Source organism: Macrobrachium nipponense, chromosome 42 (genome assembly GCF_015104395.2).
Source record: "Macrobrachium nipponense isolate FS-2020 chromosome 42, ASM1510439v2, whole genome shotgun sequence".
Lineage (NCBI taxonomy): Eukaryota > Metazoa > Arthropoda > Malacostraca > Decapoda > Palaemonidae > Macrobrachium > Macrobrachium nipponense.
In genome coordinates this window covers 17,326,274-17,341,925 of record NC_061103.1, presented here as the reverse complement: position 1 = coordinate 17,341,925, position 15,652 = coordinate 17,326,274, and the positions used below count along the sequence as shown (strand labels likewise).

General features: G+C 44.0%; 1 protein-coding gene across 2 annotated transcripts in view; it reads left to right on the top strand.

Moving 5' to 3' along the window:
- LOC135212992 (BTB/POZ domain-containing protein 1-like) overlaps positions 1-15,652 on the top strand; it is a 337,906-nt gene that overhangs the window by 46,179 nt on the left and 276,075 nt on the right. The window lies entirely within an intron of this gene.

The window sequence follows — 15,652 nt, the reverse complement described above, 5'->3', positions numbered from 1 at the left end:
TCGGGTTTACCAAAACCAGTTCTCTCTCAGTCCTCGAAGAAAGCACTGAGGGAAGTAGAAGAGTGGGTTGCTAAGAAGAGGGAGTCAGGCAAGGCTTCATTCGCCTACCCTCTGTGGAAGGTGCAGAATAAAACCTATAGGTTTTATGCGACAGGAGAAGTTCCTTCCTTGGGAGTATCTGCTTCCTCCCAAGGAGGCTTCTCCAGCCTTGTGGACTCACACAGAAGAGCAGCGTTCTCTGCTGCGAAAGTGTGTTCTCTTCACCCGAGTTGGATCACCTGGTGAAGAACTTGTACAAAGTGATTGAAGTCTTCAGTTTTATACATTCAACTTACCTGTCAGATATATACATAGCTATTACTCCGTCGTCCGACAGAAATTCGAATTTCGCGGCACACGCGGCAGGTAGGTCAGGTGATCTACCCCCCCCGCCGCTGGGTGGCGGGAATAGGAACCATACCCGTTTTCTAATTCATATTTTTTCTGTCGCTTGGAATGTAAACAATGTTTGCAGTTCCTCCTGATGGATTTTCGTGTTTCATCGCCATCGATCGTCTGGACTAACTTTTACAGGGAAGTAATGGATCTTTGGTTCGGCATACGCTTTTGTTAACTTTTAGAATTTTTTGATAAAATTAACTTCGAAAATTTAGAAGATTAGTGACGTGTAACTACCCAAGTTTTCGGTAGACACTCATCCACTTTCACGAAAGTGAATTACGTATACTTTCATGAAAGGGAATTACTTATATTTATTCATTAATACAAATAAGTGTTAGAGTTTGATTGAGGAAATGTATATCTTTCTTCCTAGTTGGGGAAGTCAGAAAAGTAACGATCCTTTAGAAGCTTTATTAGCTCTTGTGTTAACGAGCAATTATAGTAGTAACAGTACTAGTAGTTGTTGCATCCTCATCACCTTCTTACTCTGCAGAATCTACAATATCATATTTGCAAATTGTAGACTTTGGATATAGTTCGAATGCGAACTCTTAGAACGTAAGAAGTGAATATAGGGTTCCCCCATTACAATGGAGGGTGCGTCTGATCGGCTCTGTCTCGCTCTCAGGTCTAGACCTCTTCCAAGCTCACAAGCCCAGAGGAGAAGGAATGTCGAAAACCTGTAAGGAGGTTTCAGAGAATCCCCACCGGTCAGGCGTCCCTCGGCAGGTTCTGTAGAGGCGTCCCAGACTGCCAGGGATAGCCATTGGAAAGGCATCCTAAAACAGTGTTTCTCCCTTTATATGTGTACGGTTCCTCGATGGATAGAAGAACTTCAAATGAATGAAATTGGCGAAGATCCTCGTATAATGCCTTCTGGTAGAATTATTCAAAATGAGAATGACATTAATCGATCCACCTTTCGGAATCAGGCGACGATTTAGCGCCTTCTAATATTAGAGATCATTCGATAACATTTGTGATAAAGTCATTGTTCAAACATTTTTTTTCGCAACTAGACGAGAGCGCTATCCCACATTGGGGGATGAAATTGTTTATTTTTTCAACATAAGATTCCCCATCGGTGCATTTTTAGATATAAATCTATTATGATGAGAACGATTTAGATTGTTTGTCAATCGAATGAATTATATGGATCTCGTTGAGTGATAAAGCATATATGTATGACTTTTAAGCTTCTAGCTCCTACCATGCTTGGGACAAATCGCCTTAGGACTACGGTATGGCAAGGCATAGACACATACCGAAAATTTATGCTATAATGGTCAAGTGAAATCCTTACAAAATTTCCTAAATTAATTACGGTTTACCTTAATGTAACAGTATTATAGAGGATTCTATTACGCTAGTAGTATGAGTTATATGATGCTATCGTGTCTTCGAGGAAGTGATCGGAGAAGCATATCTTTATTGGTGGCGATTGAGCAGGGTAGGATAGCATTTTTTCATTCGTGTTAGAAGAGGTTTCCATGAATTACCCAGTTACCCTTCTAGGACTTTCCATAGGAAGGAAATAGGTTTTAAAAAGAATTGTTTAGACGACACCTATTTAGTTTCTAGACTTGTCGAAGTCTCGTTAGCTTAATTATGCTTATATAAAAACTTCCTGAAGTTCGATAATAATTTATAAGATTCCTTTATTTAATGGAGTAACTGGCAACTATGGAAAGGGAAGGCCAGACTGCTTTCGCTTTGAAGACCAACCAACGCAGTCGCAGTACCATCTTGTTCTCAGTCGTGAGAGGTCGTTTACAGCTCTCTCCCCTGCGGAATGGGATAACTAACCGTATCTCTTCCCTACAATCGTGGTCTTAGCCTCGGATTGAGAGAATACTGAAGCTATCATAAATAAAATAGTGTCTGCCTTTTGTTAGGAATCTTTCAATAAGAAGGATATTACAACCTTTCAATGCTGTTTACCGTAGGTAACATGATTAAAGGATTCTAATGCAGCAGAACATGATATTATTTAATGCACTCATACTTGCGAAAGCATGGCTTATTAGAATACATACTTAGTGAGAAGAGAGATGTAATAGAGATTCACTTCAAGACTACGGTATGGTTAAGTCTTTCGAGAAAGGACACAACCGTATTTAGAATCGGATATTGCGCAGAAGTTGTATGAGTCGGATGGGAAACATTCTTTTAGTGGGAAATGGTTTCCCTGAATGGATTATACCTACGTATATAAAAGTTTTTCATAATAAGAACGGAATTAACATATGAAAGGATGTCGGGTACCATAAAGACACAGATGTTCTGGCACATAAAAACATAAAGATTAATTAGTAGGAGGCGCCAGCCTGGCGCATCGGCCGCCCCCCTCCGGCAGCCAGGTGCGCCGGCCTGGCACAGGTTGCGCCGGCCTGGCGCAGGTTGCGCCGGCCTGGCGCAGGTTGCGCCAGCCTGGCGCAAGTTGCGCCACCCTGGCGCAAATTGCGCCAACTTGGTGCAATAAGCCTAGAGCACCATCCAAAACATTTCTCGTTTGAGCGAGTTATTAAATAAAAGCAATGCAAGAATTTGCGAGTCCGTGAGAACCTCGATCGACGATAATAACTGTTAAAGTATGTCTAACATTTATTGCAAAGAGTTGTGGAACCTGAAACCTGAGAAGTCTTCTTCATAGATCTCTTAGCAAGAAGAAGACAAACAGTCTTCCTGTAGACTGCTTCCTTTTCCTCAAACCATGCCATAAGGAATCATAAGCGCCAGCCAGACGCCTGGCTCTAACTAGAAAATAATTAGTTAATAGATATACCTTAGAGCAAATTATGCTTTCCTACATAGAGCTGGGAAGTTACTCAGTCCCTCGCACTGGAGTGGTCCTTCTCGTTCAGGAAAAAAGGGGGGGGGGGGGGGGGTACGGAAGAATTAACCGAGGAAAGAATAATTCCCCTTCCGATATACTCGTATTCAGAGGAAAATTGAGAAGAAAACATCCAACTATGGAAGTACTGTAGAATTATAGGATTCTTACAGCACCTCTTCTTATTTTGATATAGAGATTTCCTGACCAAGGTTGCGAGTAATAGGCCAATAAGGCTCCAGCCAGGCTTTAACCAGGCGATAGGCGCCAACCAGGCGCGAGCGCCAGCTAGGCGAGAGGCTGGCCAGGCCACCGGCGCGAGGCGCCAGCCAGGACGCGGAGCGCCAGCCAGACGCAAAGCGCCAGCCAGGCGCAAGACATCAGGATCTCCAATTTCTCAGTATTTGGAGATAGACTTTCCAAGAGTTTCCTCTTTGAGAAACCTGACACAAGATCAGTTTTTTCCTGACAGGGACACAAGTTGTCGCACAGGCGGCCGTGGCCCTTGTCAGGATTAACTGAAATTTGGAAGTCTCTAACAAGAACAGACTTCTCATGTCAGGTAATATAGTGGTCGCGTGAGCGACTTCTTTCCTGGCAAGAGGAGTTGTTTTGGGAGAAAATTTTTTTTTTTTTTGCCAGATCAACCCTCTACTGACAATTATTCTAGATATCGCACAGGCGAACGTAGTACGTGTCAGGATAAGTGGGCTCTTCTGCTTTTATAGACCTTTACATGGTGAAGAGAACTGATATCTTTAGAGGTCTCTCGCTTTCCTCAACCTTATGAGACAAAGTGATAGAAAATATATCGGACTATAAGTTAATCTGGGTGCAGGTTTTAGAAAGACCTTGGCAACCCCTTTTTTATTGCACGTTTCGGCTAGTCCCTTGAACCATGCAGCTCCTCTTTCTCCTCTTTCATTGTTATTAACAGGATGGGTATATTATCCTACTCCTATGTAAACATATAACAAGGGAGACCTTGTAATGTTTTGGTACTGGAAAAGACTCGTAGGAGCTCTCAGTATTGGGTGAGAGGCTCTTTCAAGTATCTGAACCGTACATTACGGCCTGATGTCCTAGGATAGGAATCTTGAATGATTCTCCTCGATCCTGGATCAGTTAGTAGGAGAATAGGATAATAATAATTTGTTTTGCAGAATAACGATGATAGAATTTTTCCATTCTCTCGTTGCCAGGCACGAAAACAGGAAGAAAGAAGAATATAAGAGAGAGGTAGCAATATACGCCATCTTTATGTTATAGAAGGGGAATAAAATTTAGTCTTTTGTTTTCCCCTAAAAGATAAACTTCTTTACAGAATGTAAGACAAAGGGCGTCAAAGAAAGAGAGGATATATGTTATGCCTCATTTTAGACTTAGAGAGAGGATTGGGATCAGAGGTCACGGTCGGTTCTCACAGCAGGTTTTGGAAGTCTTTTCCAAGACAGTCTGAATATTCTTTCAGCATCTATTTTAAATGGACCTTAACAACCTCTCCACTCTGAGTCTGTCTGCGTGCAGACTGACCAGAAGTGGACATGAATGAGAGGATGTTTCAAGGTAAATGACAGTAGTCATGGATAAGATATATAATTACTGCAGATCGTGCTTGAGGGAATGAGGAAAAAACTGCCTCTTCCGATACCCTCTGTGAACCACATAGCGGTTTTTCTTCCCTTTCAGAGGGAAGAATTACCTTTGTATATATCTGCTATCAAAGAACGCAGTAAAAGGCTATACTCTGTCTCTATAAAGGGAATTGGAGATAGCAGAGCATTAAGATCTTCGGGATCTTACACAATACCTCTATACGACAAGACTTGGAGATCTTATAGTACAATGGGATCCTATTTGGGCCTCAGATTCCGTGTTCTGATAAGATGGAACTGCTCCTCATCAATGTTTCTCTTGGTACTAATCGACCAAAAGGACGAGTGAGATTTTGGGCCTGGAATCTGGAATCAAATTCTAGAAAGAATCGGCAACGGGTTCCTGCCAGCATGGTATGTTTGGCAAAAGAACTATAACCTTTTATTCCTGGATCAACGCTTTCAGATAAAGGATTCGTTTGTCCAGGCAATGTATTTACGTTGTTATCTACAAAAGAAGATAAGGTTTTTTAAACGTTTTGCTGACAGAGTCTTTGGAATACGATGAGGCTCAAAACTACTTCCCAGAAGGTTCGAAGAGATATATTTAAAGAGCTAGAAATCGGGAATCCTCCCAATTTCAGCTCAGAGTCTGCCTTAAACTTCCAGGCTCTTCCCTGCCTTCGTGCAAGGATAGGGAAGTTTTTGCAACGATGGAGAACTCGTCAACATGTAGGAAGAGTGCTCGTTTGGCAACTGAAGTATCAAGTATGATCCTCCTCGGAGGAAGACTGGTCTCTCGGCACTATTAGATTTCCTATCGTCTACTGGATGTAGCCGACCTAAAATTACCTCCCCTTGTTGCAGAGGCCAATAAGCTCAAAGTGAAAGAACTTCTTCCACCCTTTTCCTTTCTCCTGATAAACGATTGTGGATGTTCAGACTTTCGGACAATGTAGCGCCAATCAGGCGCCAAATGCCAACAGGCGTTAAAGACGCCAGAGCAAGACAGTCCAAATAAACACTGTCATTGTCTGATGAGGAGAAGGAGTATTTTGGCCTCCAATCTGGCGCAGATGCGCTAGAGGCGAATAATCAGGCAAATAAAGTGTCCGAGGTGGACATCATCAGTTTTACATCGAGACTCTTAACAAGCTCGAATCTCCTGCAAGTGGGGAGAAGTCAGCCAGGCAAGCGAAGCACCAGCCAGACGTGAGTCGCCAGCCAGCCAGCGCGAGACGCCAGGCAGGCGCGAGACGCCAGGCAGGCGCGAGGCGCCAGGCTGGCGCGATGGCACCAGCCAGGCGCGAGACGCCAGGCAGGCGCGAGGCTCAGCCAGGCGCGAGGCTCCAGCCAGGCGCGAGGCGCCAGTCAGGGGCGAGGCGCCAGGCTTAGCCAGGCGCGAGTGAGGCGCCAGCCAGGCGCGAGACGCCAGGCAGACGCGAGGCGCCAGGCAGGCGCGAGGCGGCGCCAGCCAGGGGAGGCGAGGCGCCAGGCAGGCGCGAGGCGCCAGCAGGCGCGAGGCGCCAGGCAGGCGAGGGCGACCAGGCAGGCGCGAGGCGCAGCCAGGCGCAAAGCCAGGCTCTGGGCTTCATCCAGAAGAAATCTGTTGCAAAGAAAGCCCTGGTCTTCTTTGGAAGAGTGGAATCTCTAAAGCACTTCTTGAGTAACTTGATGTTTCCTTCAAACAGCTAAGAATTAAAAGCGCTTGAAGTGCGATGCTTTTGAGCTTTTAACAATTCTTGTTCTTTCCATAACAATATGTCGTGAGAGTCAATATAGCTGTAATAACGGGAGATGCAACTCTGTGTGACTTCTCTTGCACGAAGGAGATCAAAGTGGGCCTATGAGAGATCCTTCTCTCTTTGTTATACGTGTCCACGGATGCGTTGCTGGGATAGGGAGCCGACACTGATCCTTAACTAGTGAATTAAAAAATTTTTTTTTTTTTATTTTAACAACCAAGTAAGTATTATTTTCTGGGGTTATTTGAAATGAGTTTGGGGATAGCTCTTTTCAAATTGAAGCACAAACCCTCGTGTTAGGATCAGGTGATCGGGATCGGGGTGTTTGTGGCTCCTTAAATTATGCCAATAGGCATTGGTGTATTGTCATGTAAGTGGATAAGACCCCATTGACAAATGACCACTAGATTCTGTCAAGTAAGTGGATAAGACCCCATTGGACAGATCTACAAGAACTCTTAGCCATAGGTCACATCCTCGCTGAGGCTCTTGAGACGAAGCAGACTACTAGCAATAGCTAGAAAGTCGACCCTTCGTCTAAACACATAGGAACCAAGGTTTTATTTATTTATTACCTACAACGTATGTTGTTTACCTGTCTATTCAGTAATAGCTGTCTTTTACCCTCCACCAATGGTGTGAATCAGCTATGTATATATCTGACAGGTAAGTTGAATGTATAAAAATGATATTGTTATGATACAATAAAGTTTTATACATACTTACCTGGCAGATATATACAATTAAATGGCCCACCCAGCCTCCCCTCAGGAGACAGCTGGAAGAAAAAATATGAATTAGAAAACGGGTATGGTTCCTATTCCCGCCACCCAGCGGCGGGGGGGTAGATCACCTGACCTACCTGCCGCGTGTGCCGCGAAATTCGAATTTCTGTCGGACGACGGAGTAATAGCTATGTATATATCTGCCAGGTAAGTATGTATAAAACTTTATTGTATCTTAACAATATCATTTTTCTGGATTGGACAATTTCAGAGTTAGCCAGAAAAATAGAAGATTGCCAGTCTCTGGATGAAGAATTTTCTGCAGACTGCCTCAATGTTTTGTCCAGTGCGGGCAGGGCAGTGAGAGACGGTTCAGGAGAATTGGCCGTTCTATTCACTATGGGAGTACTCAAGAAGAGAGAACGGTGGTGCTCTTTCACATCTTGAGGAGTAACCACAAACCAAAAATTGGCTTTGTTGTTCTCCCCCCTTGAGTAAGTCTCACCTGTTCCCAGAAGAAACAATCCAACATGTATTGTCGGACCTCAAGAAAAAGTCCACTACTGATCTTCTTTCTCAGTCAGCGAGAAGCCCTGAGGAACCTCTGGCGACGGGAGCTGAAGCTTCCCCTCTACAAAAGCACCCCTTTCAAGGAGGCAAGTCGAGGTGGCAGCAGAGACCAAGGGCTAACTTACGAACTACCTCCAAGTCTACCAAGAAACCTCTCTTTAAAACAGAGAAATGAACGAAAGATCCTTCACACACCCGTGGGGGCGAGACTCCACGACTACTGGGAGGAATGGAGTCGAAGAGGAGCGGAACAGTGGTTAATACAGATGCTTCGAGAGGGATATGTGATCCCATTCACGCAGGATCCACCACTGTCCAATACACCTGTCTGTTTGACAGCATACTCGACAGGATCAACAAGAGCTTTGGCTTTAGCCAAAGAAGTAGAAGAACTCAGCAGCAAAGAAGCCATAGAGGAGGTACCAGACAAGAACTCCCCAGGATTTTACAACAGGCTCTTCGTAGTCCCCAAGGCATCAGGGATGGAGACCTGTTTTGGATGTAAACGCTCTGAACCTCTTCGTCCGGAAGACGAAATTCCAAATCCAGTAGATCGGTGATGTCGGCCATCCAACCGGGCGACTAAATGGTGTCTCTCTACATGAAGGATGCATACTTCCATGTCCCCATCCATCAGAGCTCAAGGAAGTTCCTGAGATTCGTCTTCAAGAAGAGAGTCTTCCAGATCAGAGCCCTCTGCTTCGGACTGTCAACCACCCCTCAAGTATTTATACTCGGATTCTCGCTCCCCTAGGAAAGTGGCTGCATTTTGACACAGCAATTGAGTATTCTAATAAACATGCAGAAGTCCCTATTGATTCCAACTCAGAGGATTCTCTATATAGGGATGATACTAGACTCTCTAGCTTTTCAGGCTTTTCTCTCCCCAAAGAGGATGTTGACAATCCAACAAATTCTTGTTCGCCCGTCCTGCTCAGCCCTCGAATGGATGAGCCTCCTCGGGACCCTGGCTTTAGTGGAGAGTTTTGTCAGGTTAGGACGCCTACACATGAGGTCGCTTCAGTTCTCCCTAAAAGCAAATTGGTCTCGGGAGACGCAACTGGACTCGCTAGTCTTCCCTCTGATGGAAGAGATAAAGGTGGATCTTCGTTGGTGGCATTCGAGGGAAAGATTACAAGAAGGATTTTCCCTAGTCGTGTCAAACCCCGACCTGCAGTTCTTCTCAGACGCCTCGGACAGCGGATGGGGAGCCCTTCTAAGAGACAAGAGAGTATCAGGTCTGTGGACAGAACGAGAAAAGACCTTGCACATCAATGTGAAAGAATTGAAAGCCATCCTCTTAGGACTACAAGCGTTTGAGCCTATAGTCACCGGAAGGAACATAGCAATCTACTCAGACAACACCACAGTGTTGTCATACGTATGGAAGCCGGGAGGGACCCACTCGTTCTCTCTCAACAAGATAGCCGAAGATCTCCTCACCTGGACGAACGAGAAGAGGATCACCCTTTTTCCAAGATTCGTCCAAGGAAAAATGAACGTTATTGCAGACAAACTGAGTCGTGTGAATCAGGTTTTACCAACAGAATGGGCTCTGAACGAGAGTGTGTCAGGACCTCTGGAAGCTTTGGGGAAGACCATCAATAGACCTATTTGCCACATCAAGGAACAATTGCCTCCCCATTTTCTGTTCTCCGATTCCAGAACCACTAGCGTGGAGAACAGATGCAATGCTGCTAGATTGGACAGGACTAGACGTTTACGCTTTTCCTCCCTTCGGGATGATAAGAGAGGTAATAAACAAGCTTCAATCACACCAGAATTTGACAGTGACCCTAGTAGCTCCATTCTGGCCCAGGAAAGAGTTGTTCTCGGACCTTCTCAGTCTGCTAGTGGGTTTTCCCAGACTACTTCCACAAAATCCATCGCTTCTCAGACAACGCCATTTCAACCGATATCACCAAGGATTGTCCACTCTGGCCCTGACAGGATTCAGACTGTCAGGAACCTCATCAGAGCAAAAGGTTTTTTGCGAAGGGCGTCAGAAGCTATTGCTAGCTGCAGAAGAAGCTCTTCTGCCAAGCTCTACCAGTCCAAGTGGAGAGTCTTTAGGTCAGGGTGCAAACGACATAACATCTCTTCTTCTGAAACATCTATAACAGAAATTGCAGAATTTTTGTTATTTCTGAGAGACTCAAAGAAGTTGGCCACTTCAGCTATTAAAGGATATAGGGCCATGCTTACATCAGTATTTAAGCCCGAAGAAGTGGAATGGAATTTGGATGTGGATGTAGTTTTAAGGTGGCTCACCGGTCCCCAATTCGAACCATTGAATTCAGCAACCTTAAGAGATGTAACTAGGAAGGCACTATTTCTAGTCGCCTTAGCCACAGCAGGAAGAGTAAGCGAGTTGCAGGCGATGAGTAAGGAAGTGGGTTTCGCCCAGGGCAATGCGTATTGTGCATATGTAACAGACTTCCTTGCTAAGAACGAGGATCCTTCGAATCCTTGGCCCCGTTCTTTCAGGATAAAGAACTTAATGGACTTGGTTGGGTCGGAAGACGAGGAACGTACATTGTGTCCAGTCAGAGCCTTCAGACACTACCTGACTAGAACAGAAACTTTGCTCAGTGAAAGACCCGTCTCAGCCTCTTTCAAAGAATGCAATGTCTTTTTTCCTGAGGAGTTTGATCTGAGAAGCTCATGCCCAAACTCAGGAACATAATCTTAGTGTGCTAAAAGTGAAGACTCACGAGATTCGTGCAGTAGCAACGTCTTTGGATTTTCAGACAAAATATGTCTGTATCCTCCATTATGCAAACAACGTTCTGGAGGTCGAAATCAATGTTTACATTGCACTATTTGAAGGAGGTAGAAACTACTTTCGAAAACTTTTAGATTGGGACCGTTGTCAGTAGTGGGAAAGGTGTTGGGAGAGGAACCATAGGGGGACCCGGTTTTTTTCCCTCTACTATCTCCTCACCTTGGATTTAAGGTTGTTGAGTTTTTGGGAAGCCTGGGGGTACATGTACCTGAAGTACCCACCAGTTCTTATACTGTGGAACCTCGACATAAAAAAGTCCACACTTACGAAAGATTCAAGTTACGAAAGCAAATACGAAGATTTTTTTGCCTCTACATACGAAAATAATTCAGGTTGCGAAAGGTTGTTGCTGTAAAGTCCCGAGATTTGCCCAGACCACTGAGAACAATTTTAAAACTCGCACGCCGCCAACTGAGTAGACTCGCCACCATCCTCCTGCTCTCCCATTGGTTCCTGATGCTAGTCACCGCCGTAAGATCCTGCTCTCCTATTGGTCAGCATCTCTCTCATCGTGCATCTACGTAAAGGCATTCTTCGGTCACTCCGTAGCAGCATTGTTATCGTAATAATGCAGAATTCATTCGTTCGTATACGATTTCATTTGCTAACGTAAATTCGTGTTAGTGATTTCGCTTTGTACTTTATCGTGTTGTGTGAGAACTTAATGAGTAACTTAATTACATACGTATAGTCATGGATCCCAAGAAAGCTGCTGAAGTTCATGGAAAGAAGAGGATGCTTTCTATGGAGAAAAAGATGGAGATTATCAAGAAGTATGAGGCTGGCATGCGGTTGAGTGTGATCACTAAGGAATACGGCCGAAATCCGTCAACGATAGGCACCATTCTTAAGCAGAGGGAAGCCATCAAAGCAGCTACACCTTCCAAGGGCATGACTTTTGTCCAACAAGAGGAGCAACGTGCACAATGAGATGGAGAGGCTGCTTCTTGTATGGATAAAAGACAAAGAAATTGCTGGCGATACGATAACCGAAACGGCAATGTGCCACAAGGCCAGCGCTATTTTCGGCGATTTGATTGCCCAGGCCGAAGACGATGAAGGAGAAGGGACATCGACACCAACCCCAGACTTCAAGGCTTCTTGTGGGTGGTTTGAAAAATTCCAGAAACGAACTGGCATCCATTATGTGGTGCGGCATGTGGAGGCTGCCAGCTTGGACACGAAAGCAGCCGAAGCCTTTATTAAGACATTCGACAAGATGACAATCAACGAAGGCTACAGTTCTCAGCAAGTCTTCAACTGTGACGAGACTGGCCTTTTTTGGAAAAAAATGCCTCATCGGACGTACATCATGGAGGAAGAGAAGAAGCTACCCGGGCATAAGCCTATGAAAGACAGGCTTACGCACGCACTTTGTTCAAACGCCAGTGGGGATTTCAAGGTGAAGCCCCTACTTGTCTATTATTCCGAGACTCCTTGAGCCTTCAAGGCCCACAAAGTGCTAAAGGAGAAGCTTCCAGTGATGTGGAAGGCTAATGTGAAAGCCTGGGTAACGAGACTTTTGTTTACCGAGAGGGCAAATCTGTGTTTCGGCCTGACAGTGAAGAAATTCTTGGAAGAGAAGCGCCTCCCTCTGAAATGTCTGCTGTTGTTGGACAATGCCCCTGCTCACCCTCTTGGCCTTGAGGAAGATATCCTAGCGGAGTATTCTTTTATTAAGGTTCTTTACCTTCCGCCTGACACCACCCCTCTTCTCCAGCCTATGGACCAGCAAGTGATATCGAACTTCAAGAAGCTGTATATGAAACATCTTTTCAAGAGATGTTTCGACATCACCAATACCACAAATCTCACCTTGTGGGAATTTTGGAAGGAGCATTTCGATATCGTGATATGCATCCGACTCATCGATCAAGCTTGGCAGAAGGTTTCGAGGTGAACCTTGAATTCTTCGTGGAGGAAACTCTGGCCTGATGCCGTATCCGCCCGAGACTTCAAGGGATTCGACATGGGCGAAGCTGATGCAGATTCAGAAACAGTTGACGATCCTGAAACTGTGTCGCAACCAGATCTTGACGAGATCGTTGCACTCGGCATGTCCATGGGGCTGGGCGTCGACGAGGATGACATCAATGACCTTCTCAAGGAGCACCAAGAGGAGCTTACGACGGATGACCAGAAGGAGTTGGAGGCCATGCAACATAACGTCGTTCAAGAAGAGTTCTCTAGCAGCGGCAAGGAGGAGGAGGATGACCCTATGACAATGGCAGAAATTAAGGATGCTCTAGCTGTGACATTCGAATTTGTCCGGGAATTCGTGGGTAAGACTCAGAATCCCTCGTTGCATGATGAGAGATTTGCCTCATTTTCAGTTCCCTCACTGAATGAGTTTGTGAACAACGATCCACAGGAGTTATTGCTTTGTCCTGTCTGAGCTCTATGCTTCTATCTAAAAAGGACTCTTCACCTAAGACCTAGTTATCATAGACTTTTTTATTAGCATGTGCTGGTCCAGAAGGGGAAGTGTCCAAGAACGCCATTTCATTCTGGCTGCGTGAGTGTCCAAGAATGCCATTTCATTCTGGCTGCGTGAGGTGATTAATCAGGCATATTACTCACATGCTAGTTTTGCCTCCAAGTTTGTGCAAGCTAGAGCACATGACACCTCTCTGGCATTTAAGAAGAACTTGTCTGTTCATAGGATTTTGAATGCTGGTTCCTGGCTTTGGCAAAGCAGGTGTACTTCCTTTTACCTGAAGGACATTGCCCACAGGTCCTTGGACACTTTCCTTGGGTCCAATGGTGGCTGCCCAACAAGTTGTATAGTTCATCCAGTGCCCCTGGCAGGACAGTTTGTATCTTACCTAAGATGATTATGTAGAAGAGAGAATAAGTGACTTAGTTGGTCTCCTTCTTTCTCTCTTTTTTTTTTTTCTTCCTATGGGCAGGTTGAAGAATAGACACATTATATGCTGGAACTGGTCTCATACAGGTGAGTGTGGCAGTCATACTGGTTGCAGTTATTTGGTCTGTTCCTATATATAATAGACAAATCTGCTTCTCAGTAGCCCTACTCCTTTGTCTGGCAAGGGGAGAGAGGAGTGGTTACAAACCCCTGTGGCCTACATGTCTTGTTGCCTGGACAGTTCTCTTTACCTTCTAAGAATTCAATGAATCTGGACATATCTCACTGTGTTTAAACCCAGCAGGCTATGTTTTTAGATCCTTGCTTATCTATTCTCTCACGGGCTCAGGAAGGGTGGTTAGGTGGGCTGAATCCCCAGCTGGTTCAGGGTACTTGTACCTCACCTCCAAGTATAATTTTATCCTATTCTTAAGACCGAAGGTTTGTTCCACGTATGAACAAATGACAAATTTTTGATCAATGTATTTTTCATAGCTAACAAACCTGAGGTCTTAACATTGACTGCCCACCTCTGGCCGCCCCTCTCAAATCCTAGGTTGGAAGAAAGACTGACGTGTCACAACTCACAAGGTCCCAAGCCCGGTTGGTGACCAGCCTCCATCTCATATATGGATGAGTTGCCAGATGCCACAGGTTCCTTGCTTTACAATCTTTGATTGTTTTAACCAGCTTCCAGCTGGTGCTAAAAGATTATCTTATTGCTGAGACCTCAGTTTTGTTAGCTATGAAAAATACAAATTCATTAAAGATTTGTTATTTCAGGTGATAGCATATTTCTGATTAGTGTACAATAAACAGTAAAGATAGTTGTATAAATTATGTATCAGTGAAAAGCCATTAAAAAAAGTCAAAACTTGTGCAAACTTCTGCAGTAATACTTTTATTTTCAAAGTTAGAAAGCTAATTTTAACAATGAAGTATTAATAAAGGCATTTATCATGCACTAAGCATAACTTTGATGCAATGAAAACTTTTATTTTTATGGTGTTTGAAATAAATTTCATGGAAAATATTGTGTGATGATATATTTTCATGTCCAGCTTCATTACAATGTCATAAAACAAGACAAAATAATATAGTAATAAAACTAGTACAGTGCTGTGTTTATTCACATCTTAACCAATGCATGAAAATAGTTCATAGTGATTGAATGTTAAAAGGATACAGTGGTTATGAAAACGTTATGAGTGAATTTTCCATTAGTAGTAAGCAATTTTATTAAATATGACTGCATGGAAGTAAATCGTACTGAACAGTGTAAAAGGCCAATTTTCTCTGTATGGCATTCCTTTTCTGTAGTCATCATGCAATCACATCTTTTTCACAGCCCGAAAACCAACAGCCTCTGTAATTTCTACATCAGAATCCTCCTTATCACTTTTGCTACTCTTGATAAAGAAATAAAGTATAGTATATAAGGCAGTCCCCAGTTAACAGCAGAGGTTCCATTCCTGGCTGACCCCGCTTACCGAAAATCGGCGATAACAGCTGTAATTACTTGCTTAATGGCACCATTAATTTGATATGAGTGCTGTCAACTGGAGATCGGTGGTGAAAATCCAGTTAACAGCATCGCTAGACAAGCCTTGTGAAACTGGATTGCTGTTAACCAATGCCACCATTAACCTGGGATTGCCTGTACTATAATGCATAAAAACAGCAAATACCATAAATTTTTAGGAGAATTTCACCACATGTCTAGATGGTTCTGAAACAACAAGTGAAACGACAGAATACTGGGAGAGTGTGTATGGTCTAAAAATGCTGTGCAATGGTTACAGGCAGAGCTGTATATAGACAGGCACAGAAGTACTGGTTAATTATTGGCTATCCCTCAACAGTCTCCCCTCCACCCATGGTGAGGTGGTGGTGCTTAGCTTTGTTTTGCTTCCAAGATTTACACACACAGTTAATTTGTATTCAAACTGAAAGCAAAATGGTATTTTTATAATAAAATAGTTTTATTAGTATACTTACCCAGTACGTAATTATACAGCTGTAGTTTCTAGTCAACGGCAGCTTGAATTCCCAAGAATGTGGTTAAAAACTTCTTCCTGTGTCCAATAGGTGA